General features: G+C 41.9%; 1 protein-coding gene across 5 annotated transcripts in view; it reads left to right on the top strand.

The window, feature by feature from the left end:
• Window positions 1–26,652, top strand: part of FOXP4 (forkhead box P4) — a 222,889-nt gene that overhangs the window by 17,200 nt on the left and 179,037 nt on the right. Inside the window, exon 1 of one of the 5 annotated variants that reach the window (XM_053244011.1) lies at window positions 9,741–9,797. The exons of 2 other annotated variants lie outside the window; for them this stretch is intronic. The gene's annotated coding sequence lies outside the window, so the exon portion shown is untranslated. Of the gene's footprint in view, window positions 1–9,740; window positions 9,798–18,053; window positions 18,199–18,631; window positions 18,750–26,652 lie in introns of those variants that run through there. 2 more of the 5 variants (XM_053244008.1, XM_053244010.1) reach the window with 2 other exon arrangements.

The following is a 26,652-nucleotide window of genomic DNA, read 5'->3' as shown; positions in this document are numbered from 1 at the left end:
CAGAGGTAGCATTAGGACATGTTGCCAGTTGAATGTATGGGAGAAAAGCTGTTCTTTTCCTGCTCACTTCTGTGCCCATCCTGTGGTTAGGCATGTTCAGTGTTGTTCAGAGCTGTAGGTTCAGTTTAAATGATTCTGTGAAATGGTAAGAAAATTGCCTGGCTCTGCTGAAGAAGGCAGCATGACTTGGAACTGTTTTGTGCTATGCAATGTATAGTTTGTCCTCCTTGGACAAATGTGATGTTCGGGAGGCACTTAAGACACTGGGCCACATACTGTCTTGTGCTAGCATAAGAAGACTCGGTTCCTAGAGTTAAAGTGAACTGGACATTGCTCATTCAGTGATCTTTGCTCTATTTTCTCTCTCTCTCTTTCCCCCTTCAATCTATGCAATGATAAAATGATTTCTGAGCCTTGCATACTGATTTTGGAAGCTGTTCTAGGCAGAAACTAGTACTGTTGCTTCTGCCGCCACTGTGGTGTTTGGTCTTTGGTAAAGCCAGTATGCCAAAAGAGCTTTGATTTTTTTTTTTTTTAAGGAAAAAAGAGCACTAAGATTATCGGTCAGGTTTAATATGCATATATGTAATCCCCTAGTGATGTGAGTTCAGTTATTTACTTACTAGTCTGTGAAGAAACTAGTTTTCGTAGTTGTTTCCTACTTGCTGAATGAAGTAGCTGATTTGAATCCTTGTAATTGTGGTTTGGAGATTGGGAATATGCCACGTGCTCATGTTTCCTCCTTCCTCCCCACTGCTTTCCATGATTTGTTGTAACCATCGTTTAGCATTATATCTGCAACAAAAGTTTAGTGTTAGATCTCCAAAAAAGTAAAGTGTGGTTTGCAAAACCCATTTTAAACCATGGTCTGGAGATGGGAATGTGGTGTCTAAACTGAGTCAGTATCGGCAATGTTCTCTGGTGCAGATGTGCATGACAACGATCAGGTTGTTTTATGTTGCCTCTAACTGTGTATTGTGTGTGTTGCTAATACTGTGGGAATCTTAAGTTTAAAATATAGACACCTCTGGCTGACTTGGTTGGAAAATTCCAATGCACACAAACCCCTGCCTTGTCTCCTTGATATCTAACTACTCAGCCAGCCTGCATAAGAAAATCTTTCTCTGCCCTTTCTTGCTGTATGCTGTCTCTTACTGTCTTTCTCTTATCACTATTCCCATTACTTTTTCCTTCCCTCTCCTTGTACTGGCATGTGTTGCTTTGTGATGAGGTTTCTACCACCACAAGCATAATATATGACAGAAGATGTTCAAATATAGTGCAAGAGAACACTAAGTATTAAGCACCCCTTAAGAAGAGGCCGATCCAACAAGCACAGGAGGCTGAATTCTTCAGTAGAACTCCAAGATGGATACACTTTCCCTTGTTTATACTATTATGACTAGTTGCTGATTGTTGGTAGGGAAAGCCAGGGTTGAAGACCTAAAACTGCAAAAATTTGAAGAACCGTTTGTATCTGTAAATTCTTGGCTATTGTGTGGCAGTTACCCAAATCCTTATAACTTTTTACATTTCAGTCCACTTTCTGTTATGAATACTATAGACATGGGTGAAATTCTGCTCTCCTGGACACTGAAAATATTGGGGATTTGAAAAGAAAGTTGTATGTGTGTGAGGGTGGGGAGGAAGGTGGTGCTATGACCACATGGCTGACTCATTTATCTAGTCATTAAGTCCACCGAAGGAACTTGCTTGTGGGTAAATATGCTTGGGATTGTAGTCTTCACTGCATAGCAACAGGGCCTTTTCCAGACTTTAAGAGTTCCGGAGGCAGAATTTTCTTTTGGTTCCCCCCAACCTTCTGGCAGATATTAGGGCTGTGCACAGAACTGGCTGGTCTAGTTTGGTTTGAATCCAAACTGGACCCAGACTGGGCACCCCTTCGACCCCCCCCCCCAGTTTGGTCCGGTTTGGGGGCTTCACAATTTTTAAAAAACTTGATTTTTTTTAGCTTACTCCCTCCAGGGGAGTTGCTCGAGGTGGTAGTGGGGGTCTGTGGAGGTTCCCCCTCTCACCGCCGGTCTTCCTTACTGCCCAGACTGGTCCGTTCAGCAGCTGGGAGGGGGAGCCTCCATGGACACCTTCCCCCCCACTGCCTCAAGCAACTCTCCTGGAGCAGGTAACTTAAAAAAGATTAAATTTAAAAAATTGCAACTCCCCCCCCCGAACGGCTGGGGGGATTCAGTCCGGGGTCAGACCGAACAGGGGGTGGTTCAGTTCAACCCCAAACAGTTGAACCAAGTCAGTTCGTTGAAGGTCAAACCTATTTGCACATCCATAGCTGACATACCACACAACATTATGTACATAGTGGAACATAACATTTGTGCAGTTGTGCAAAATGCTGGTGTGCAAGTGCATAAGTGGCACAAATGGAGTTGTGTGACCATTACATATGACTGCACTGCAACTCCATTTATGACATTTCTGTGCTTGTGCAACAGCACAATGTTGTATTCCACCATGTGTGTAATGTTGCACAGTATGTTAGCCGCTGCATCCTGTGTCAATATAATTATCCAAAATACTGAAATAACTCTTGACCCTGGGGTTATATTTTAACTGACTAGTTATACTGCCTTGAATGAAAAAAATTGGTTTGATCGTTTCAAATACTGAACCATACTTTAGATGAGGGCCCCTCCATGTGTGGGGCCTGGGACAATTGGCCCTTTGCTGACTGCCCCAAGGCCTGCATAGCAATGATCCATTGGGTTAAGTTATGCACAGCAATGAAGTTATGCACACCAATGAAGTTATGCACAGCAATTCCATCGGGCATTGCTTTTTTCTCAGACCACCTTTTATTACCTTAATTTGTATCCCTGTAAAATTGGGCAGGGTTGCAAACTACTGACCGTGGATTTGGACAGTGTTGCAAACTACTGGCTAGATTTCCAGCATATGAAGTTTTAGGCAGAGTATCTGTTATGCTGAATCTCCCATTACTTTGAATTTTTTAGTTGTCTAAAGTGACACTCTGAAGTGTTCAGGTATAGGCTTGGTACTATGACTGAGAGATCCCCCGCCCCCACTCCCCGTAACACAAAGCAGAATTTGAATTGGGGAAGTGGATTCATGCTATTGATAGCTACTATCAAATTGTTAGTAGTAGACCTTTCCTCTATTCTTAGATTCCGTGGTGCAAAAAGGTAATGTTGTGCCGTTGAGTCGGTGTCGACTCCTGGTGACCACAGAGCTCTGTGGTTTTCTTTGGTCAAACCAAGATAAACTGGCACTTAAGCCATGAGAACCCAAGCTCTCATTTTGGGGTGGGGGAATCCTTGGATTCAAAGAATGGCTAGCAAATAAAACTTACTGTACTCTTAATTAGAAACCAGAATTTCAATTTTAAGAATGCTGATCCTTAATTCCCACAGAAAGCATATTTGCAGTAGTAGGGCTCACTATCAGTGCTTGTTACTTGGGTTTCCTGGTGTAGTGCAAGGTGGCCTCCTGTCTGATGTTTGGAGCCATTGGGCAACAGCACGGGCTGAAGGGGAGGGGACTGGCTCACTTATGCAGCCTACATTGTGATTCTCACCCTTTTTCATTATTGGTGAGAATACTGCTAATGTACCTACGGGCATGTATAGTGAGCCAGGACTGGCAAGCTTCAGGGGGCTGGGTAGATAACAAGCATGGGACCATTTCTCGAGGCAAAAATGTTTTCAAACTCTGTTTCATAAAAAATGTATATTGACATCTAAGATGATTGTGGCCTGATTCTATGCTTAGCAGAGGCAGAAATCCCTTTGTCTTGTGGTGATTAAGCCATTAGTTCTAGCTAATGCTTGAGATGACGACTTAAAAAAACACACAAATTTGACATTCTTCTTAAGTGATGGGCTGGTAGGTTTTAATTTGCAGATGAAGTATTTTACTGAGTGAGGCCAAGTGTGAAGATGTTTAGCAAAAAAAAAAAAAAGTTGTGTTCCGAAGGCTGCTGTGAATCAAAGATCCTGTCAAGGGGTAAATTCATCCTGTTGCTGGTAATGACGGACAGTGTATTAGCTATGAATAAGGGACACTTCAAACTGGCTGTATTTGACTCCTTTACTGATGCATCCATACTAACGTTTCCTTCCTAAGCAGCAAAATAATTCATAGTCTTCCTATCCCTGCCAAATGTAAACACACACCCTGAGATGGGAGAGGAGACTTCTAATTAGTTTGAGTAATTTGATGGGAGGCTGTGTATGGTTCCTTAATTTCCTGAGCCTCAGTATGCATTTGTATCTGTTTGCAAATGTGAAGGACAGCTTTCCTGCAGCAGGAAACATAGAAAGTATACTGTGCGTAGGGGCATATTTCTCATTGATTTTTTTACCCCTATACTTTAATTTTCATCATTCTTTGTATTTTTTATTTAATTAGATTGTGATGGGAAATTATCTCTATTCAATAGTAAAACCCCTGACTTTGGCCCAGGCTGAAATTTTGTGTTGAGAGAGTACATAATGACGAGAGGAATATTTTTTAAAAAAAATAATAATAATGATTTCTTCGTAAAAGCTCCTCAAAAGAGGAACTGTTTTCCTTCCCCATGCTGCCACCTCCCCGCCCCCCCTAATTAAACGGTTTGAATTTGCACGTTAACCGCTTGGCGCTTCCTCAGCGCCTCAGATGATTAGAAAGGGATATTCATTTATGCCTTTTAAACGCCGCCCCGATTAAAATCAGAGAGATTTTTTCCTTCATCAAAATCTAACATCCTTGAAAAATTAATTTGATGCCTCTTGTTATCAATTAATTGAATCTCGTTGGGAAGGAGGCTTGTACGGCGGGTGGTTGGAGCTGGTCCTTCTGTTCTTAGTGCTCTTTTTTTTTTTAATTCACTCTTCCCTCCTCTTCTTACAGCTTCTTCCAAACACTGCAACATTATAAAACTTTCTTTTATTATTTTTACTCTTCTGGTAAAATAAATGAATAAGACTTGTTCCTCCTTCCCTCCACCCTTTCTTGGGGTATCTTCATATAGAAAGGAAACCTTCTCTTCCCCCTACCCCGTTTCCTAAGAGGACTTTGAGTGTGGTGGTGGGGGGATAGTGTGTAGCAATTTCTTGGCAAAGCAGCTGGGTTTTCATTCTCTTTCAAATGGGGATATTGGATATTTTATTTGAAACTCCTTTTCAATTAAAAATGTACTGTACCTTCTTTTAAACTTGTTCCTTTTTTCTGCAGAAGTAATTTTTTTGTTGTAAATTTTGATTCTTCCCACGAGACAGGTTCTCTTGACATGAATAGACTCCTTTTCCCACTTTATCAACTTCTCAATTTTGCCCCCTTTTCTGCTTCCTTAAACAAAAAGCTGGAAATCAAAGGTACTGACTTCTTCGCACAAGCCTATTTAAATGTTTTTTTAAAAGAAAAATCAATCCACTTGAAACATGTTTCCCTCTTTTTCTCCTCCGTATTACTGTGAAACCATAAAATTATTCAAACTCTGGATCTCCCCAGTTCTATAACATCCCTGTTTAATAGTATGCATTCATGAACAGGTGGATGGAGGAAGTTTTAGACTGAAACAGATCCGCATCAGCAGAGAGTGTATTCTCTCTTCCTTTATTTTTCTATATGGGTCCCCCTTGCTTTGGGAATGCCAGTCCCACTCAAGGTATAAACTTATATGTACTGTTCACGTACAGTAGCAACTAATCCTGCAGGAAGGCTCATTTCTCTGCTGACCCGACTATGCAAAAACATATAGTGTATAGATATAAAACTTAAACACAGTTTAAGGAACCTTGCCTTTAGGTTAAAAAAAAAAAAAAGGATGCTGGGGAAAGGATATTTGCATGATTTTCAAACAAACATGGAGTGACGGATAGAAGCTATCCAGTATCAGGAACAAGTTTATTGGCAATTCAGAATAACAAATATATCACCTGAGTGTGCTTTGCTCTCTTTGGTTTTGGTCTTTCCACTATTTTTTTAAATGCAACTCCTGTTGAAATGTGGATACTTTTCTGACTTATGATGGCTTCAGTTGTGAGTAGGGCACAATTAGAGTTGCCATATTCTGACTCTCCAAATCCGGGTGCCTAATTTGCATATTATCTAAATTGGCTTGAAAATAATTTTCGAGCAGAATAGTGATAGCACATTTTGCTCTATAACTGCACTTCTACAAGGGCTAGAGCTTAGCTTAATTTTTTTTATTATTTTTTTTTAAAGAAAACTGAAATCCGGGCAAATCTGGGTGGGCTAAGCAATCTGGGTGAGATGCTTAAAATCTGGGTGAAACTCAAAATTCGACGGGTGGGGGGGGCATGGCAACTCTAGGCACAATACACTTGTTTTGCAAAAACAGGTATTGAAATCTGGACCCTGCTAGGTAGATAAACTTGTGTGTGTGTGTGTGTATAACCTTAGCTGCCCAAGAAACTGGAAACTTGGTACTTCTAGGAATCTGAAAGAGTTCTCCCCTAGAGACTGGACAGTTTATTCAAGGTGCATATTGCTGCATCCAAGTTGCATATTTCAGCTATGTGTAATTGGCATGATGCTTACCATTTGCATGAATACAGTAACGCAAACTTACTGTTGTCAGCCTTGCTAAGAATGTGAGTGGGCAACTTATTCTTTGTATGAATATATTTAAATATAGGCAGATTTCAAACTGTGTCAACACACTAGCCAGCTAGCATTAATATAAAACTTAAAAAACAAAACTGGTTGAAAAATCAAGTAGATGAAAGTGCTCTAAAAACCTGAACTGAAGAAAGTATTATTGATTATTCTTTAAAAAAGAAAAGAAGGGTCCAAATATGGAAGACTGGAAGTAGAACTGCAAAAATAAAATGGCCTGGAATAATGAGAAATCATAATAATTTGGGGCTTCCCACCTATCCCCAGTTTCTGAGCCTGCAGCACATTTTGTCATGTTTTCAAACTTGTTTCTACAAAGGTTGCAAAATAATATATGGAGATCAAATTTGGCCCATAGACTGCATTTTGCCACTTTGCCGGTCTAAATAACCAGGGAAATGCCAATACAGATTGGTTTAGCCAGGATCATGCAGCAGTTGGGTGCAAAGTTGGATATAAAGTGTTTATCAGCTTTCTAGTTTGGTGTGTTCAAGCAAGGGGAAAGGGTGATTCTGAACAATTCCTTTGTATGCATGCAGAGTGCCTGATTTGGTAAACTTGCAATGAAGGTTCTTCTCCTAAGAAAGGAGGTTCTTATGCACTAATTATGCAAGGAAAAAGGGATTTTTGGTGGGGGCATATATTCTTTCAGACCTTCATAATCACTGATTGATATGGACTGCTCAGAGCAAATCACTGGTCATGTCCTCATTTTTTAGCTCATTTCAGTGTGATTGTAACTCGCGAAACATTGGTCACATTGCTTTCTCTTGGGGTCAGTATGTTGACATGTATTTTATTTTATCCTCACAACAACTCTGTGAGGTAGATTAGACTGAGTGTGATTGGCCCAAGGTCACCCAGTGAGTTTTATGGCTGTGTGGGAATTTGAACTTAAGTCTCCCAAGTTCTAGTCTCACTCCTTAACCACTACAATTCAATGGCTGTCTTGTACCCCAATATGTATCCCACTCTTTCTCCAAGGGATTGCCCCATTTCTGTCTCTCAGTAGCCCTGTAGGGTTGGGTTGGCAGGCAGTAGCTCCTGCAAGACCATTCAGTGAACCTGATGGCTGATGTAGGATTTTGGTGGCATCTCTTCACTTGCAGTCCATATCTCTGTTTACAACAGCATATTGCTTTCCAAGGCTTTAAGAAGGGTTTGGATAACTTCATGGTCTTTCAACGGCTACTAGTTGGAGGGCTATAGGCCACCTCCAGCCTCAAAGGCAGGATGCCTCTGAGTACCAGTTGCAGGGGAGTAACAGCAGGAGGGAGGGCATGCCCTCAACTCCTGCCTGTAGGCTTCTAGTGGCATCTGGTGGGCCACTGTGTGAAACAGGATGCTGGACTAGATGGGCCTTGGGCCTGATCCAGCAGGGCTGTTCTTATGTTTTTAAGCATATCCTATATTTGCTTGATAGATTAAGAAAGGAATGCTCTCCCCATTAGGCTAGCCGAAGTGATGACCTTAGCAGTGAGTACATGCACCCTGTCACAGGTGTCACTTCACCTGCTTGCTGCAGCTGCGTCTACCTCAGTTCTGCCTCTGCCCCATCTCCAGTCTCCAACCCCAATTGGTTCTGCCTCCTTTGTTGTCGCAGGTGCCACCCACCTCTCTTTCCCTGCTCGCTGCTGGAGCAAGCCGCTGTTTACACAGGGCAAGACATTGTGAAGTGTGTCTCTTGCAGTGCTGGCTGGCATCTCCTCTCTGAGCAGCTATGTTGACCCCCAACTCTCTTCCTACCAGCACTAAACTTGTCCAGAGACAAAGTGGACAATTGTGCTTGGCTGGAGGCAGGGGTGTAACTATCATAGGGCAAGGGGAGACAGTTGTCTGGGGGCCCACTGCCTTGGGCCCCCCCCCCGAGGCAGGTCACATGACTGATTCCCCCAGTCGCGCAACCGCCCCAGCTTCCTTCAGTTGTATTCATCCTCCGAAACTGATGTGAGTGTTAAGACCTAGAGCTACCAGAACAGCATTTACAAAACCTTTTAAAAATAATTTAGGATGATGTTCTGTCGTGGCACATAGGTCTTTACTCATGAGCTGAGCTTCAGTTAAGGGGGGCCCATTTTAAAATCTTGTCTCTGGGCTCACTCCAACCTTGCTACGCCCTTGGCTGGAGGAGTGGGGGAGAGCTAGCAAACTAGTGCTGGCTTCTCCTCTTTACCACTGTGTTGCTTTCTGTTCCCTCCAAACAGCAAATTTGCCTGCTTTGTCTCTGGAAAAGTTTCACGCAGCAGTGCAGAGAAGCAGCTAGCCAGCACTTCTGGAGGCATGCTCTATGTGGCTTGTATTGTGTAAACAGCCAACAGGGGCAACATGTCCTAGCAACTGAGGATGGCAGTGAGGGGAAAAAGGAGTGAGTGGCGGTTGGGCTGGCAAAGGCGTGTGTGGCTCCTACTTGGGGGTGGGGCCAGCAAATAGGGATAAGACAGCTTATTCCTATTTGCTTCAAGTGACACACAGCAATGAACTGGTGCTAGAGTCAGCATTGGATAAACACTTTAGCCAGGGGCGTAGCTATAATTGAGCGAAAGGATTCAAAGAACATGGGCCCCCAGCTCCTGAGGGCCCTCCAGCTCCATCCCTCCCTATTTTCTTCATTGTCTCCCTCACTCTGGGTGGCCGCCAGAGAGAGGGATTAACAGGGCCCCCTCTCCCCTAGCTATGCCCCTGACTTCAGCTGCAATAAGGTTGCAATATTATGTTCTAGATTCGTCCTATGTTTGTTTCTTCTATTTCTGTGTAGTTAAGTGGTCATGAGAGAGAGAGAGAGAGAGAGAGAGAGAGAGAGAGAGAGAGAGATCCTACAGTGGGTAGGGATGAGATTTTATAGTATACCTGTTCCCTCCCTTTTATTTAAAGTAGTTTCCTTGCTTTTCAAAGCATTCTCTGACATCTTAGAAATCTTTAATCCGTATTTGTTTCACGCACATTGTATAACTGTTATATGCAAGATACAGTAGCTGCAGTAACATCAGAGCAACCGAAGAAGGCAGAATTATTATCTATTATATTAATTCTCCTGGGTGTGCCTTGGAATGTGCATCCCAGAGCCCAGCTGATTGGCTTGGTGGCAGACGCGCCTGATTGGCTGAGGTGCACTCAGGAAGATTGGTTGCCACGGCGGCAGCCCGGCCGTGGAGGCCAGAGGTGGCAGGTCCGGCCCAGCCGCAGAGGCAAGGCCCAGGAGCGGGGAAAGAAAGTTGGGGGGGGGGCAGAAGTGACAGTGGGGAGGAGAGGTGGCTGGGCCCGGCAGCGGAGACTGGGGCAGAAGGTGGGGCGGGGAGAGGTAACCGCCGGCCCCAAAGAGTGCACAGATGCTCTGTGCGGGGTCGGCTAGTTATTATTATTACATTACAGAAGCCTAAATGTCTACCCATTATATTTCTGTTGGTTAATCAACAATATATGTATGTGTGTATATATAGCTATTTATGCCTGCAAGTGTTGTGAATGAGGAATATCATGCAGAAGACAGCCGCATCATAGGTTCCAGCCAGTGTAGGTTTTTCTCTTGCATAACAAAGATGAAAAATGAAGGTTGCAATCCTATGCATGCTGACTAGGTAGCAAGCTCCATTGTCATTGGGATGTAGGTATGGAATACGTTTTCATTAAAAAACAACAACAACATCTTTGTCATGGGGGTGGGGGAGAAGCATTATACTGTAGCCCAGTCCTGTGAGTGTTCAGTGAGACTCATTTCCATATAAACGTACATAGGAGGGCTGTCTTAGTTGATATAAAGTGATACACATTTGTAAAAAAGGAAATAGCTAAAATTATTTTAAAAATTCAAAATAGAAAAAAACAGTTATTTGGTTTCACACTACTTTTCTTATAAGCCTGACTTGAACATTAGGCTACTGAACTGGCTTCTTTTGTTGACTTTTTAGCCACAAGGAATATCTTTATTATTACTCAGTACGCTACACAGCAGTGTAATTTACAGGGCTGTGTTAAGGTCTTATGGGGCCCCTGCAGTGACGATTGGGACCTTTATCACTTAAGTCTGCCAAAGAAATGGAGAAAGTATCTAGTATTAAAGAACTTTATTGTGCATATACTGGTATTAATAGTGAATAATAGTTGTGTGACAGACAGTGGAAGAAAAATGTTAACAAGAAAACAGTGTCTGGATGACTGTCCTTCAGAAACGCAGCTCTGTTCTCCCCTTTCAGTTTTAATACAATATTCAAGAATTCTTTCATTCCTTCAGAATTGCTGGTGTAGCTCTGTTGAAGTGGGGCTGATGCCAGCCATCTTGGACAAATTACTGAACATAAGTTTTATTAAAAGGGCCAAAATATGTACAAAAGTGGCTCATTGTATACAATCTAGAATGTCGCTCTTTTCTAGCCCTCTTCACACATTATTTTCATATAATCTATGTACAGTGTACTCAGGCACAGATCTGTACACAGGTACAGTTATTCACATGTTATGCTGAACACAGGTACAGCAGTATAATTCCTATCTGTAGAAATCACTTGAGGGACCAAGTTCACTTAAAATGAACACGGGTGCAGGTATTCTCACAAAAACAAGTACAAATGTACAAACATCTGAACATAGGTACAACATAATAAGGTCGTTCTCACAACCTGTGAGCGGGGTGGGGAGGGTGCTGGTGGGGAGAAGCAGGATCAACCTTGCTTTCCCACCAGATGATCATTGCTCTTCCGTGGGCCACGCTGCTCCTGGCACTGCGGTGTTCTGGAGGCTGGGGAAGTGCAGGCCGACCTCCAGTCCAGATATCCTTCAATGCACTGCATGAGGAATGTGGTGCATTGAGGGACTTCCCTGCAAGCTGGCAGGTCTAGGCGCCCAACTCTGTATCTGCTCAGGCTGCAGGCAGCCCAAGCAGACACATGACTGAGCTTCTAGGTAGAAGGATGTGCTCGTGCCCTTCTACCTCATGCTACTAGATGGGGCAGCACTGGGATCAGCCCCAGTCCTGTTTCTCCACATGAGCAGTCCTACCCGGGTAGGGTGGTGCAAGCCTGGGTAGGGCTGTTCATGTGAGCAGCCTCAGTGTTTGAATAGGGCTTCTGCTCTGCATAAAAGCCAGAAAACCCTAACAAGCAAATTTTCTAGTTAATGACTGAGGAGGGAGACTGTTCCATCATACCTGCCCAGAGAATAACACATACAGGTATTTGAGGCAATAGATTCTAGTCCACGAAAGCATATGTCACTATACAGGGACAGGAGCATTCTGTCAGCCTTTGAAAGTACAACACCACTGTCTAAAAGATAAATTCACGGTGGAAAGGTCTATCAATGGCTTCTAGTCTGGTGGCTGTGTGCCACCTCCAGCCTCAGATGCACGATGCCTCTCAATACCAATTGCAGGGGAGCAACCGCTGGAGAGAAGGCATGCACATACCTTTTGTCTGTGGGCTTGCCAGAGGCATCTGGTGGGTCACTGTGTGAAACAGGATGCTGGACTAGATGGGCCTTGTGTCTGATCCAGCAGGGCTGTTCTTATGTTCTTAAAGTACAACAACACCGCTTAAAAGTGAAATCTGGTTTTCTCTCCTCACTGTGGCCTTGTAACATTATTAATTAAAGCAAATCTTATTTGGCATGGGATTCCTTTTTTATGTACAGTTTGATAAACATTAGCAGAGCTGTAAAAAAAAGTCTGGTAGGAAGCTGGAAATACTTAGGTTTGAACTCTTAAAAAGGGCAGAGGAACATTTAAATTCACATTATATTTTTAGGTATACACTTAAAACACCTTAGGTGTACAGCTTTAAAGAAAAAGTGTGAAAGTAGCAAAAGAGTATAATCTATAAATTGTAATCTGGGAGCTGTGATTGGCTGCATCTTCCTAGTGTACACACAGTGGCAAAGCTGGGTTTGCCATTGCCTGATGTGTGAAATGGTTCTTAAGTGTGATGTGCTGGTCGTCTTTTGACAAGGATTAGTCTGAGTCATGATTGGAACTGAAGTTAGGGTGCCAGCACGTATGAAAGGTCAGACACATTGTTGATAGAACTGTTGCATATGCATTCATAGCTAGAGGATGCTTTCATGATAGCAGTTGGATTGGAGAGGATGCAGCTTTATTATGGTATGCAGTCACCATTAGGTTGTCTGCAACCAAAAAATACCTTAGGAAGCTTAGCGCAGGCCTCTTTAAACAGACAAATGGGGGCATCAAGCAGTCTTGTCCCCTTGCCCTGTGGGATGACACCCTGTGGAAGGCTCTGTTACCCTCCACTCAGACCTAGCCTTCTTCCCAGTCATACACATGTACAGTTTCCTAAGTCTCCCAAACAGTGAAGCTGGAGCCCCTGTGTGCAACGTCACTATTTAATTAGTCGTCCCTGATTAACAAAACTTGGCGTTCAGCTTCCTTCTGCCCTCATCTTTCCTGGCTTCGAATCAATGGCTTTGATATGCTAATTAGGGAGTAATTTAATTTCAAAAGGCCGCAATTAACAAGGGTGTTGTGGACATGCTGTAGTTAAGCGGCGTAATCTAATTTGCATTAGTAACAAGCAGGGACTAATTAGAAGCTTAATTAGACACTTAGATGGCTCTTGTGTTTACTTTCTTAATGAGATGGAGTGGGGCTCTTTTTTTAATCTTTTCAAGAGCTCAGCAGAAAGCAAGCAGTGGGTGAAGCCAGGATGCCAATGCCTGGCACCTTTTCAGCCACTGCAGGCAGCAAAAAGCAGGCCAGTTGCTTTTAGTCAGTTGTGCTTGAGAGAGGGAGTGAGGCTCCCAATTCCAGCCTGAGTATTTCATATAGCAAGAGTAGCTATAGTTACTGTGCTATCACCTCATCTTGCTGATGGAAGAAAAAGAAACCAAGCAAGTGTATTGGACAATCAAATTATTGGTCATTGCTAACTTTTTATCCAAATGGGGCTGGTGGATGCAAGATCTACTCTCACAGGCACAGGGGATTGGCCAAGATGGCTCTTCAGTTCGTTCCTTCCTCTAGGATTTCCCATATTTACATCTGCATGATGGTATATCCTGTTCTGATGGCATCAAAGAGTTGAGCTTTGTGAGGGTTTTAAAGGCCCAGTGAGCTTTCCTGTAACAAGGTTCCATGAGGATCCTGTGTAATAGTAACAAAATGGCAAGATGCGCTGGAGTAGGAATGGGACACAGGCTTCAAACACAAATATTCTGCAAGGTCATGGATTTGTGGACTGGTAGTATTCTACTAAAGAAAAACCACATGGCTCTGTGGTCGCCAGGAGTCAACACCCCAACTCGAGGTTACAACTCTACCTTTAGAGCCTTTTGAAGATTTTTTCCAGTACCTGGATTGTCCCCTGCTGGTATCCTAAAACTTTGCTTTAAATTGTTGGAAAAGCTGAGACAATTCTTCTATGCTGACTTAAGATAACAGGAGTTGTTTCCTAATATGTCTCCATTCTACTCCTTGCACTACTCTGTAAAAATTCTCATTAATTCGTAACTATTATTCTAGCTGCATGGTCTTGACTGGCTCATAATTCCTTCAGCCTTCTGGACTAGACTTTCATATCTCCCCCACCCCCGCTCAAATAAAGAATCCTGCATGAAGTGTAAATCTATGCAATCTATCATTCCCAGCCCTAGTTTCTATGGAATTATTTTCAATACATACTTGGATTCGCAGATTTGGAAAATAATAAAATTTGGACAAGAATGATACCTAGATACAGTTTCATATGTGTTGTTTTGTGAAACTTATAATGAAAATCTTCATTGGGATCTACACTGGACTAGAAGAAGAGGGGGTGCACAGGACTTGGGGAAGGAATTTTGCCATGTTCTGTTAACTGCTGCATTGGTACAAGGGGCTCAAAGGTGACTCCTTCCAAAATAAAACTTGCTGTTAGTGAGATGAAAGTAATAGATGAAAGCATCTATAGGTGTGATCCCATTAAAGGGGGTGCCTGGACTAAGCCAATCCTTGCTGCTTTAAATCTCTTCTAATTTACAGTAATGCTTTAAATTCATTTTAGCTCTTGCAGATTTTATTTTCTAATCCCTTTCCACATTTCCATGTGTTTGTGCGTTAATTAAAGGGTAAAAAGCCACTCTGAGCAATCCCAGGTTCTTCTTCTCCTGAACTCAAAGTGTTTTAAGATTAAGGAGCTGTTTTTGGAAGATCTTCTAGTGCCCAGATCTGGGGAGGAATACTATTCTGCTCTCCACATCTTGAAGCAAAAGCTGAGAATGAGTAAAGTTTGTGGGAGAAAAGTTGCCATTCTTGTGAGGTCCTTCGTTCAGTTGTCTGTAAATGTTAGTGCATTCTTGGTGGCTCTGGGATTGCTTTCAAGTAAGTCCTCTACATTTCAGACTATAATAGTCTGAAATGGTCACAGGGAGATTTGGTTGACTGTGGAAACACAGATTCCTTTCTAATATCTAGTGTGACACTCTGTACTTTTCCTAGAATTGGCATGGTTAAGCTTTGGCTACTACTTTGAAACAGTGAAATAGCAGCTAGTATTCTGTAGTATGTAGTAACAGTAGTACTGTATTTTCTGGTAGAAAGGCCGCATCAGTGTAAAGGCTGCACCATTGAAAAACAGTTAAAAAATCAGATCAGAAATGCCACATTGGCGTAAAGTCCGCAGCTAAAGCAACTTTGGGCGGGGGGGGGGGGAGAGCAAGGGGCCAAAATAACTCCACATGGAGCACAAACATTGCTCCATAGGAAATGGAAAGCGGGGGAGCATGCAAACCCAGGGCCAAGAAGGCCCAACTGCACTGTCACTGCTCCTCTTTCAAAGCCTCTGTTCCTTCCAGGCCCTCTCAACCACCTGGAGTCTATTGTTGGTCATAGGGTCCTGCTGAGCTGCTGCCACACCTCCTTCTTTCATGCCTTAATTCTGGTGTAAAGGCCGCATCAGTGTAAAGGCCGCAGGCACCTTAACTTCTTAAAACTTATGCGCCACTTCCTTTCTACCAGAAAATATGGTATGTAGACTGTTGGGCTTGAAAATGGCTAGCTTGGGTTAAAATCCCTGTTCAGCCATTAAGCTTGAGGCAGCTTCACACACACTTCCTCTGCACAGGTGTAATGCTATCATGCTATCATGATGCATGCTATCATGGCAGGACATTGTATCTGTTTTGCTAATGGTCTTCCAAACATGTCAAAAATCAGTAAAATAGGCACTTGTGGGATGCTTGCCTATGACAGTGTCTACTGCTCTATCTCCCCACCAACCCAGCTAAGTAGAAAAGAATCCTGTATGAAATGGCTTTTACAAGTGGTTGATTAAATTACTGTTCATTATGCTAAGATAAGATACAAACTTGAATTCTGTGCTAACAAGCCAAGCAAGGAGATCTCAAGCCAGTCACAAGCCAGTGCCAAAACTGATCAGCAAGGGAAAAACACGTCTCCAAAATGGCGCCCAAACATTTGAAATGTTCCAAGCTCATTCTGTCAGAACAAGCGGCTCAACTGGTTGTTCTGATGGAATGTTCCGGGTATTTGCATTCTGTTCTGAGCTCAGAATGGAACACAAATCCCATTCTGTGCATATCCTTAATCCTGATATATGAAGAGATGTCTCACAATATCTCTGTGTTGGTAGTGAGAATAGTTTGGGACAACTTTGTTCCTCCTATGCTTCTTGTTTGCATAGCATCCTCCTGAAATACTAAAACACTTCCTTCATTTTCTTGTGACTTGCTTGTATCCAACAAAGGGCAGCAGTGAACTCTTAGTTCAGGTTTAGCTATCTTTTACGAGGACTAAACAGTTGGCTCTAGGAAAGCTTCCTGTGACAACTTGACTATCCCTCGCCAGACAATTGGCTATTGTATCTTTGACTATGCAAGACGCTGAACCTGTTGTATCTACTATTTTGAAACAAATGTGCATCCCTATAAGATGAGGCTCAAATGAGAAGGTAGAAGTGTCCCATTCAGCTAGCTCCACTAACAGTTGCGAAAGGGTGTCTGTGCAATGGCTTAAATTGCCCCAGATAACTGTGCACTGGTGTGTTTTATCCCTGGCACTTGCAACTTTGAGGGGAGACCTTTCAACATTTGGCTTGGGGTAGTAAATCCAGGACTGTGTCTGGCCTCAGTCTCTTCCTGTCTTGGTATGTCTGGAGTCTGAAAAAAAAGATGACTTGGGCAAACCGGTTTGGCTGAAACATTGGGAGGGGTTGAAACAGGGAACAGTTGGGAACAGAATGAGAATTGCCCTAGAGCTGTGTGAATTTGGATTTCTGAGGTTATGGTTGTTAAAATATGACAAGTGTGTTTTCCTGCTTCTAGTCAGAAACAAACTCTTGCCCAGCTCAGTGCCAGTATCTTAAAAGCTCGTTCATTCTCCTCCTCCAGCAAAACTGTGAAGGAAAGTACAGAAAACCTGGAGAAGCATTCAGAAAACTGGATGTGTAAATTATCTGGGGTTAGGAGGAAAATCTCAGAGAATAGATGTTGCTGCAATTAAGCAGGTTGCTGACTGGTATTTAATTGTGCCCCACAACAACCTATTTGTTAAGCCTGGACTTGCAAGGTTTTAAAATTGTTTGGGGTATTTTAATTGTTTGTAAATGGTTTTTAATTGTTTTAGAATTGTTTTTATATTGTTTTAAGTAATGTGTGTTAGATGGTGTTTTATGTCTTTCTAAACTTTTTGTGCACTGTACAGAGCCTTTGATTGGGGCGCCCTATAAATGTAACAAATAATAAGTTACAAAATTAATAAGAAGAAATTTCCAGACTGGTCACCATGTTTTAGTACCGAAGTCACTTTCCATCCAGTTTTCTGGTTAGGGGCTCTGAATTGTGGGTGGTGGTGGTGTATATATGTGTGTTTGTGCTTGGTGTCTTACTCGTGTGTGTATGATTTGGTCATGTACTTGGGTCATCTGGAATGACTTGCTATGCAGGCATCTTTCTTCCCTATGCATCTCTTGCTTGTTGGACTCTGAAGGTTGGTTGTGGAAAGAGGTGGGAGGCTATTGAGTGCATGGTCTTTCCTTTGACCATATATATTTGGACTGATTTGATTATTGTTCCCTTTTAACACATCATGCATCCAAAGAAAAGATTCTTCTTTTCTGCTACTGGCCTCTTTTCCCCGACCCCTCCCCCCACTTTAAACGTAGATTGTACAGTTCAGGTACCTGGATTGGCTTTTGCCCTTTGCCTATAATGCTTCACACAATCTTTGGTCCCTAGATACCTTGGTATGCTAAGAAAAGTGAACATTCCATGATTCCTGGGTTACAAATAGAAAACAGAGCAAAGAAAAGAGCTTTCTTTTGTCTCCTGGAGGCCGGTGATTGTTCCAGCAGGCTCTTGCTTTCTTCTCTTTACTCAAGGTTACTTGGCTGTGCTGCAAGAAAGAAGAGGATGTAAAGAGATGATACATGTGGCTATCTTTCTGCCATGGCTTATACTAGCAATCACGTGTGCAGATGGTGAGGGGAGAACCTTTGATAGCAGAAGGTTCCGTGGCAGTTAGGGAAGTGTCCATTGGAGGAAGATTTGAAGCTGGTTATTCTGGTTGCCCTTGGTGACAAAAACATACTTGGCAAGAAAAGTTTTTTATCTTACAGTCAAAAATACGGAGTGTGAGGGTGTAAGATGGTGAGTTTATCCTGGCAGAAGGAAGCTGTAAAAGAAATATCTTGATATTTAGCTTAGATTGTTTTTGTATACAGTAAGATATTAGTCATAATGGGAACTTCAGATCATTGCCATAATATAATTTCTTAGAGGCAATGCATTGTTACTGAGCATTTTGATAAGTTTTTTATACTGCATTAAGAAGATAATGTGTGCACACGTGCATATGTGTGCACATGCGTGACTACACATGTCCTCACCCCAGTATAAAGAATAAACATTTGTAACATACTCCTGATCTGTAGATGCTCAATTTTAAAATTCTAGGGGATAACATGTTGATGCTATTAATGTGCGCTTGCTCTCGGTGGGAGATCTGTCCACATAGCAAACCCAGCTGATCTCTGTGCTCTCTCTCCCAGGGAAACTCCGGGCATCCATCAGTCTGTTAATTGCACTAATTAGAGAGTGTGGAGGTGTTAATTGGAAAACCCTGGTATTGTGCCTGTTTAGGGGAAGAAAACGTCAATAAAAATTAATTGATGACTTGGCATGGCATGCGCACTTCACAGGTTAGCATAGAGTCAAAAGATGTCAAGGCAAATGTTACTGCTCAGATTAAGCAACTGTTAATTAAAAAGCAGCGATAATTAATATGTCTCTCTGCCATATGGTATTAGGTCTCTCTCTCCTCTCCTGTAGCCTGTCCTTTTTCTTTTTCTTCTTCTCTCTCCGTATTCCAGTCTTTCATTATCAAATGAAAGGTGTACTTTGAAATAAACAAACATGGGAAGTGAAATGGAAATGCAATTGTTGAATGAAATTGTTTTGAAGAGCAGCAATTAGTGATCCAATCGCAAAGCTTCAATTAATCATTGAAGGATGAGTGGGTTTTCCCCTTCTCCAAGCTGTGGTGTTATATGGGATTACCTTTCCCACAAAGACTGAAAACTTGCCATTGCTCATTTACATCCTTACTGCTCATTTATTCCTTTAAATGTGTATAAGTTTTAAAACTGCTTAGCTCTGAGGTTAGGCTTTTACAGGGAAACAAACTCTTATAGGCTATCCTCATATCCATCCAGTCGGCAATCCTCTTTATTTGGCTGCCATTTTGGTATTACCCCATACATGCTCTGTGTTTCAGGGTTGGCAGAGGTGTGTGGATACTAATATACTGTTGCGAGAGCCTGGCTGTGATTAAGAGTGGGGGGAGAGGGGGAGAATGAGAGACTTTGCAATATAGTGAGGTCATTCACACAACTGAAAACTGTGTCCTACCCAGCTTTGGGAGCTTTCCCTCCTACCTTGATTCCACACAATAACTTCTCCCTCCTCCTACCTAGCTGTTTGTACCCACAGAACAGAAAATTGGGAGTGCACCACTGATCCCTCTAAAGCATACAAATGTGCACATGCTCACAAGTTTTTGGATGTCTGCTCAGTTCATTTTAGATCCCACTCAGGTTGAATCAGGAAGGCCCCATTCTGAATGCAGGTGCGCACACACTGCCTTGATACTGCCACCCAGAACAAAACTCATTCCGCACAGAGATGAAAATAACTAGAGGGACCACTGGAGTGCACACAGCTCCCAAACTGTGTTCCCTCTAAGGTGTGGAGCTGTGCCCCTTAGTCTAGGCCCCCGCTCAGGGCACAAACATCTTCCCCCTGCTTAGCTGATTCTAGCAGCTGTGCAGTCTCAGACTGTGCTCCCATGGCTGTCACAAGTGCCACCTTTCCCCTTTTCCTTCCCCAGTGCTGTGTCCCCCCACCCCCAATGCCACATTGGCTCTTGCTGTGGCCTGAGCAGGAAAAGCGGCTCTCGCATGCAAGCAAGAGAACAGAATATCCCGCTCTGGCGGGAGACTCTACTGAAAATGGCAACAGGTGCATGTACGCCTTGATCATTGTGACAGGTGCACGTTTCCAATAGGCTCTTGCCTCAGTTGGAGTGGTAGAACTTATTCTCTTGCTTGCAGGAGAGAACAAACTTTCCCTGCTCCAGCTGTGGCAAGAGCCAACGTGGCAGTGGCAAAGGCAGCACTGGGGAAGGGAAGGAAAGAGGCAGTACTTGAAGCAGCCATTGCAGCACAAGGAGAGACTGCACGGCGGTGGGAGAATCGGTTGTTCTCTCACTTGCGCTTATCTTGCTTGTTTTCTCACTTGTGGTGAACACCCTCAACGCTGCCCTCCCACCCGCGCGCGTATAGTTAAAGGTGTGATGATGATGACTCTTTGTCATAATTTCTTCACCACCACCATCACCACCACATGAGAGTTTGTAGGAATATAACTGCCAAGTAACTTCTATGAGTGCTGTGGATACTGATTTTATTAGTGTTTTTAAAATGTATTTGTGTGAGCTTAGTCTGAGCCACTTTGGGTGTGTGGGGAAAAAGCAGCCTAAAATGTGTTAAATAAAATAAACACACACATACATAAAATAAAGGATTCCATGTGGGGTAAGAAACACACACACACTTGTAGTTATTCTTAGAGCTTGCATATTTATTGAGCAAATTCTATTAAAAGAGCTAAAATACACTGGGTACTTGTGCATCATTAACGATCACATTGTTACAAAAGCCTGCTTTTTCAGCAGTACACAACTACAACTATACATAAATGCCACAACTGCTAAATACTCTTTCTTGCTATATATACATACAGCACAGTTGACTTACCTAATCTATCAGAAAGAAACTGCCCAAAAATTGGGGTGAGGGGGAGGAGAAAAAATAAAACTTAAGAAGTGCAGTGCATGCATTGATTTTTTTAACAGTCAGAAGCTAAAAGTTCAGGAGAAAGCCTGCCCAGTCAAAGGAAGAGCGGAAGTCCAGAGTTATACAGGTTGAGTATCCCTAATCTGGACATCTGAAATACGTAAACCACCACTGCGTGCTTCCGCAGCACCAACAAAACATTATTTTCACATGAAATCTGAATTTCATCTCCTCCTAAAATGCCATGTTTGAATCTAACATGACCAGCAACATTACTGCGTTGAAAATTTTCTCGCAATTAGTTTTCATTACATTTAGAGCTACCTGTAGTTATCTTAAATTCAATGTTTATTTGTTTTTATAGTTTAAATAAGACCTAAAAAACCAAAATACAGTGTACAGTAACCTTTTGTGATTAGACTTGGATCCCATGCCCAAGATATCTCATTACAGTATGCATATATTCCAAAATCTGGAAAAGTCCAAAATCCGGAACACTTCTGGTCCCAAGCAGTTTGGATAAGGGATACTCAACCTGTATTAAAAAGTAAGGTGGGCTTCCAGACTGTGTCTAACATAATATTCCATGAGTTATGCAATATTTATAATATCAATGTCACATTAATTATTGGCTAGTTTTTAAACATGCTGTTTTGACATTCTTTCATTTATGTTATCAGATGCCACCATATAGTGACTGTAGTATTGTAGACAATACTGAGCTAGATGGACCAGTGGTCTGACTCGGTAAAAGGCAGTTCCCTGTGTTTATCTGTCTTTAAATTTCTGGTGTTATTACCTGCCTTGAAGGTTCTAATCCACTCCAAATGATGGAACAAATATGACTGACTGACTACAAATTAATCAATCTACACTTATTTAACACTCTGACTTTGGCAATCAGCTAGTTGGTTAACCTAAGGCATGTGTTAGCTCCAGTCTCCAGAATATTTGGAAGAAAATTGGAAGCCTACTGTGACTGACTATCCAATTAAAGGGGCAACTAACACCCAGGCAATCAACATTTTACAGGATAAGAGTAAGAAAGCAAGGATGAATTTAAATTTAAATAAACAAAACTTAGACAACAGGGAGTTTTAAAAAAAAATTATTTTATAGGCTACTTTTAACCACTAATGTCAAATACAATTGCTATCAAAATGGAAGACAGATACATAGATTAGAATTGTAAAGTACACTTCTTTCCTTCCATATTTATGGGGTGTGTGTGGTATCTATAGTAGCACATCATAATGCACATGTGTGCACACTGCCTAGCTACTGCTGCCCAGAAAAAAAAAATCATTCTGCTCACTGATTTAAAAAATTAGAGGGAGCACTGCTCCCAAACTTGGGTAGGACACAGTTTTCTGTTGTGTGAATGACTTCACTATGTCTTCATCTGCTTCTAGATTGTACCCTAATCTAGAAGATTGTCTTTCTCTCAACAAAATGTTATAGGTTATCATAGCAGCCACTTAGGAATGTGTGAGTGTGTGTACACACACTATAAGAGCAGGTGGTAGTTGTAGCACCAAGTGATTCCAACCCCATCTCCAAGTCCCAGAGGCACAATGCCTCTAAATACCAGTTGCAGGAGAGCAACAGCAAGAGAGAGGGCATGCCCTCACCTCTTACCTGTGGGCTCCCCAGAGGCATCTGGTGGGGCCACTGGGTGAAACTAGATAGGCCTTGGGCCTGATCGAGCAGGGCTGTTATTATGTTTTTATGTCTCTTCTTAAGGCTCCTAAATAGTTAGGAATAAGTCCTGTGAAGTTCTGGATAAATTGGTATCAACGTTGATAGTTCTTCTAGCTCACGACATCCTTTACTTAGTTGTAGTCTAGTTCATCTCTGAAAGATATAATTAGAATATTGTACCCATTGCACACATTAGGAAATTGGGCAAATGACTCAGGCTCAGAACCTCAAGTTTTGTAAGAGGGCAGCAGTGGTATAGAGGCAAATATCTGACAGTCCTGTATGTGTCATTCTACTGCTTTTTACTGATAACGATGTAAGCACATTGAGCAAGGAGTACTGGTAATGTAATATTCTTTGAAGTGGAGTAGTACTATCATTTACTGTATATGAGTTATTTGGCTTCACTCAAAAGTTATTTGGCTTCACTCAAAGTCTGTGTCTCAAGCTGTGATTTGAATTGGGATACTGCCATTGGTGTGTCATCCACTGGTATAATTTCTGTTCCTCATAGTCTTGTGAGGTCTTGCTTATCTTCTGAAATTCTATGTGCATATTTCACCATGGACTAGCCCAGACCTCATGTGCCCCCCCCAATGTGTTCTTGAGGAATTGGTGCGTTCTATCATTTTTCCAGAACATCCAAATCGCTAAACTACAGCTAATGTTAAACAGGATTCCTTCAAACCTCATGGTAACCATAGTTTAAACAGGATTCCTTCAAACCACTCTTTGGGTGGCACAGCAAACTGTTGTGAACAACTCGGGAAATGAACAAGGATAATTGGTGTCTAATGGGGGAGGACGGAGCATGTGAACTGGTGGCATGATCCTTATGATTTGGAATGAATTTAGCTGAGGTCTGAAGGCACATAGCAGTAACCTTGCTGAAGTAAAGCAGGCTTAGGTCTAATAATTGCTTAGATGGAGGTCTGCCTTGAAATCCTGTATTCCAAGGATCCATGGGCTCCATGGAAGAAAGTCAGTTATGTAATCTCTCACAATGTATACATTGTGTATCTGCTGGGGAACCATGGGCAGTTGCAGCTCCTTGCCATTCAGATGTATGTATCTGTTTCAAATATGGCAGTTTAGACTTCATGCACTGTATTGTGCACGCTCTTAAACTAGCATATGAAGTAGTCCTTAGGTTCATTAGGGCAGGAGCCATACATTCATATAATGAATTAATTTCTTACTAAGTCCTCTGTGTGCTATAGTAGTAAAAATGGCACTGGGAAGGGAACCTGATGGTTTGTTTTCAATAGTCATAATTTAACACTCTCCCCACCTGCAAAAAGACACACCAGTGTATTAAAAAGCAGTAACTTAAGAGTTTTTGTTACAACCTTTAGGGTTGTATGACAAGGTTCTGCCTCCCCCCGCCCCATCCACAAACATCAGACATTGGAATAAGGATGGTCTTTCCTTTGTTTTCCTTAGCAGTATATTTTAATGTTGCTGATATTATCTTCAACTGTAATCAGTATTTTCTCTCAAATGTTTTGTGGAATATTCCTTTACTTGGCTTAGAACTCCCTCCGCCCCCTGCCTTTATTTTAAAATCAATTTTCTCACAAAAAAAATATATGTGTTTAAAGAAACCTGCCAAAAAACTGAATATTTGATGACTGGAATTAAGAGTTGGCAATAACTGTAAACGGGGAAAAAAAATCTGCTTTAACAAGGAAGGAAAGGCAAATATATAGGATAGGTTGTTAGTTGTGTAAACTAACACAATTAGTTTTATTTCAATTGAATCACTTGCTCTTACCGTGTACCGTTGGTATGCAAGATGGGGAGCAGAGGAATGTTGGGTGGCATAAATGTAGAATGGACTCAGCCTGGTTACTATTTACTTTTCCCCAGACCAGATAAATATTTAGCCACTGTCAGTCTTAAAATTGTAAGCACGATTGGTGTGATCATTTCAATTTTAATTTTCTGTATACTGCTTAGCTTGTTGGAACTTAAATGAATATCCATGCTGGCAAGAGGCAGGAATCTTAGTACAGTGACGAGCGTCCTATGTCCTGGGATCATCAGGGTACACTTTTGGATCCATTATGAAAAACGAATGTTTCCTGCTTCAAAATTTCCAGGGTTCTTTATTGGGATATAAGAACTGTTTATGGACAACAAATATTTTTCCAAAAATTCCTGGAAGTTCACATAGTCTCCAGGCTTTTGAACATCTAATAGTTTTTTGTTGTTTAAAAAGTTAAGCTTGTATTAGACTATTATCTATTTAGCTTTGGGGCAATTTTCTCTTAATTAAAATCTCCTACATAGTAGTTCTTGGTCCAGGCTGTGAAAGCTTTGGAACTTTGTAGGACCATACCTCTACGTAGGACCACACCTCTATACAATTATATATTGGCAGTATGGCTCTCTGACAGATCTACAGCAGCAGCAGCAGTAGTAGTAGTAGTAGTATGGCTCTCTGACAGATCTACAGTAGTAGTAGTAGTAGTAGTAGTAGTAGTAGTAGTAGTAGTAGTAGAATTAATTATTATTATTAATTCGATTTCTATACCACCCTTCCAAAACTGGCTCAGGGCAGTTTACGCAGAGAAATAATACATGGATCCCTGTCCCCAAAGGGCTCACAATCTAAAAAGAAACCTAAGATAAACACCAGCAATAGTCACTGGAGGGACTGTGCTGGGGTGGATTGGGCCAGTTACTCTCCCCCTGTTAAATAAAGAGAATTACCACATTAAAAGGTTCCTCTTTGCCAAGTTAGCAGGGGTTATCCATGGTTCAACTACTAGTGTGAGTGTTATTTCTTAGACTCTTAGGATTATTTGCTGCTGCAGGAGACACAAAAGAAAGTCTTCAGACAGGCAGGAATTGAATCAAATTAGCATGCAAAGAGGAAAAAGTAGATGTGCTTCAAGCATCATAGGGAAGCGCTGGAAAGACAAGGGTAGAATGTCATTGTGCAGCCATTGTTGGGGGTGGGGGGGGAGAAGTCTGGCTTGTTCTTAATTTGGACACTACCACAAACCCTTAAGCCCCTAAATCCAGCCTAGACAACTCTCACAATTAAGGCATTTTCATACATGACACCGAAAGTGCCTTTGAGCTTGCCTTGTACAACATGTGTGCACACTGTAAAAGCTGTAGAATGTGGGATAGAGAGTGGAAGAGAACAAATCTTAAACAGAGCGTGCATTGTGGCCAACATAGCTTTTACATTTGCATTACAAACAAGAAATGCATAAAAAACCCTTCAAGGCCTGATTCTTCTGTTGTTGGTTACCAGTTCCTCATGCCTTGATCCCACACCGCACAAGTAATGTTTGGATGATAAAATCTGTGCTGGTGAGGTTACTTTCCACATGCTCCATCCATCCCAAATTAGTCTTTCATTCAAATGTTACTGGTGTGCTGTGAGATTCAGCTACACTGCATCAGTAATACATGAAGCAGTCCTTAATGTCTTGTGCGAAAAGTAGGGCTGTTGCCTGATTAAAGAAGTCTTAGTTGGCTGATTGTCTGAGACTTATTCAGTTGATTAAATCTGCATATGAATAAACAATTTTAAAGGAGAAAAAGCCTGCTTTTTAAAAAATGATGTATGCATTCATCACAGCCAGCACCATTTTAGAAGAGGCATTCCCTCTTGACTGAAGAATACCTCTTCTAAGTGGCAAGCAGTTTATAACTGCATAATTTATGTACACATGTTTGTCCATCCATGTTAAATGTTTAAAGGTACATGCAAAACCTTTTGTGTACTTATAAAAGTAATGTGTAAACGAGACCCTAATCCTAATGATTGCTTTAACTGCCCCAAACCAGCCTCATAGCTGATTTGGTTTGGCTGCCTTATAGCTGCTAGTTCATATGCTAGTGGAGAAAAGCTATGAGTTGTCAGCTGAAAAAAAGATGTAATGGAGTATGTGCATGTCTGTGTATCTTTCATTCAAGGTCTTCACGTACTTTAACATATGAACCTTAAATCTTCTTTTGCATTTCTCGCACTTGTAATAGTATAAACCTACACTGACTAGAACATGTGTATGCATTAAAATGGCTCACC

Source organism: Hemicordylus capensis, chromosome 4, assembly GCF_027244095.1.
Source record: "Hemicordylus capensis ecotype Gifberg chromosome 4, rHemCap1.1.pri, whole genome shotgun sequence".
NCBI classification, from domain to species: Eukaryota; Metazoa; Chordata; class Lepidosauria; order Squamata; family Cordylidae; genus Hemicordylus; species Hemicordylus capensis.
This window is presented reverse-complemented; position numbering and strand designations above follow the sequence as displayed.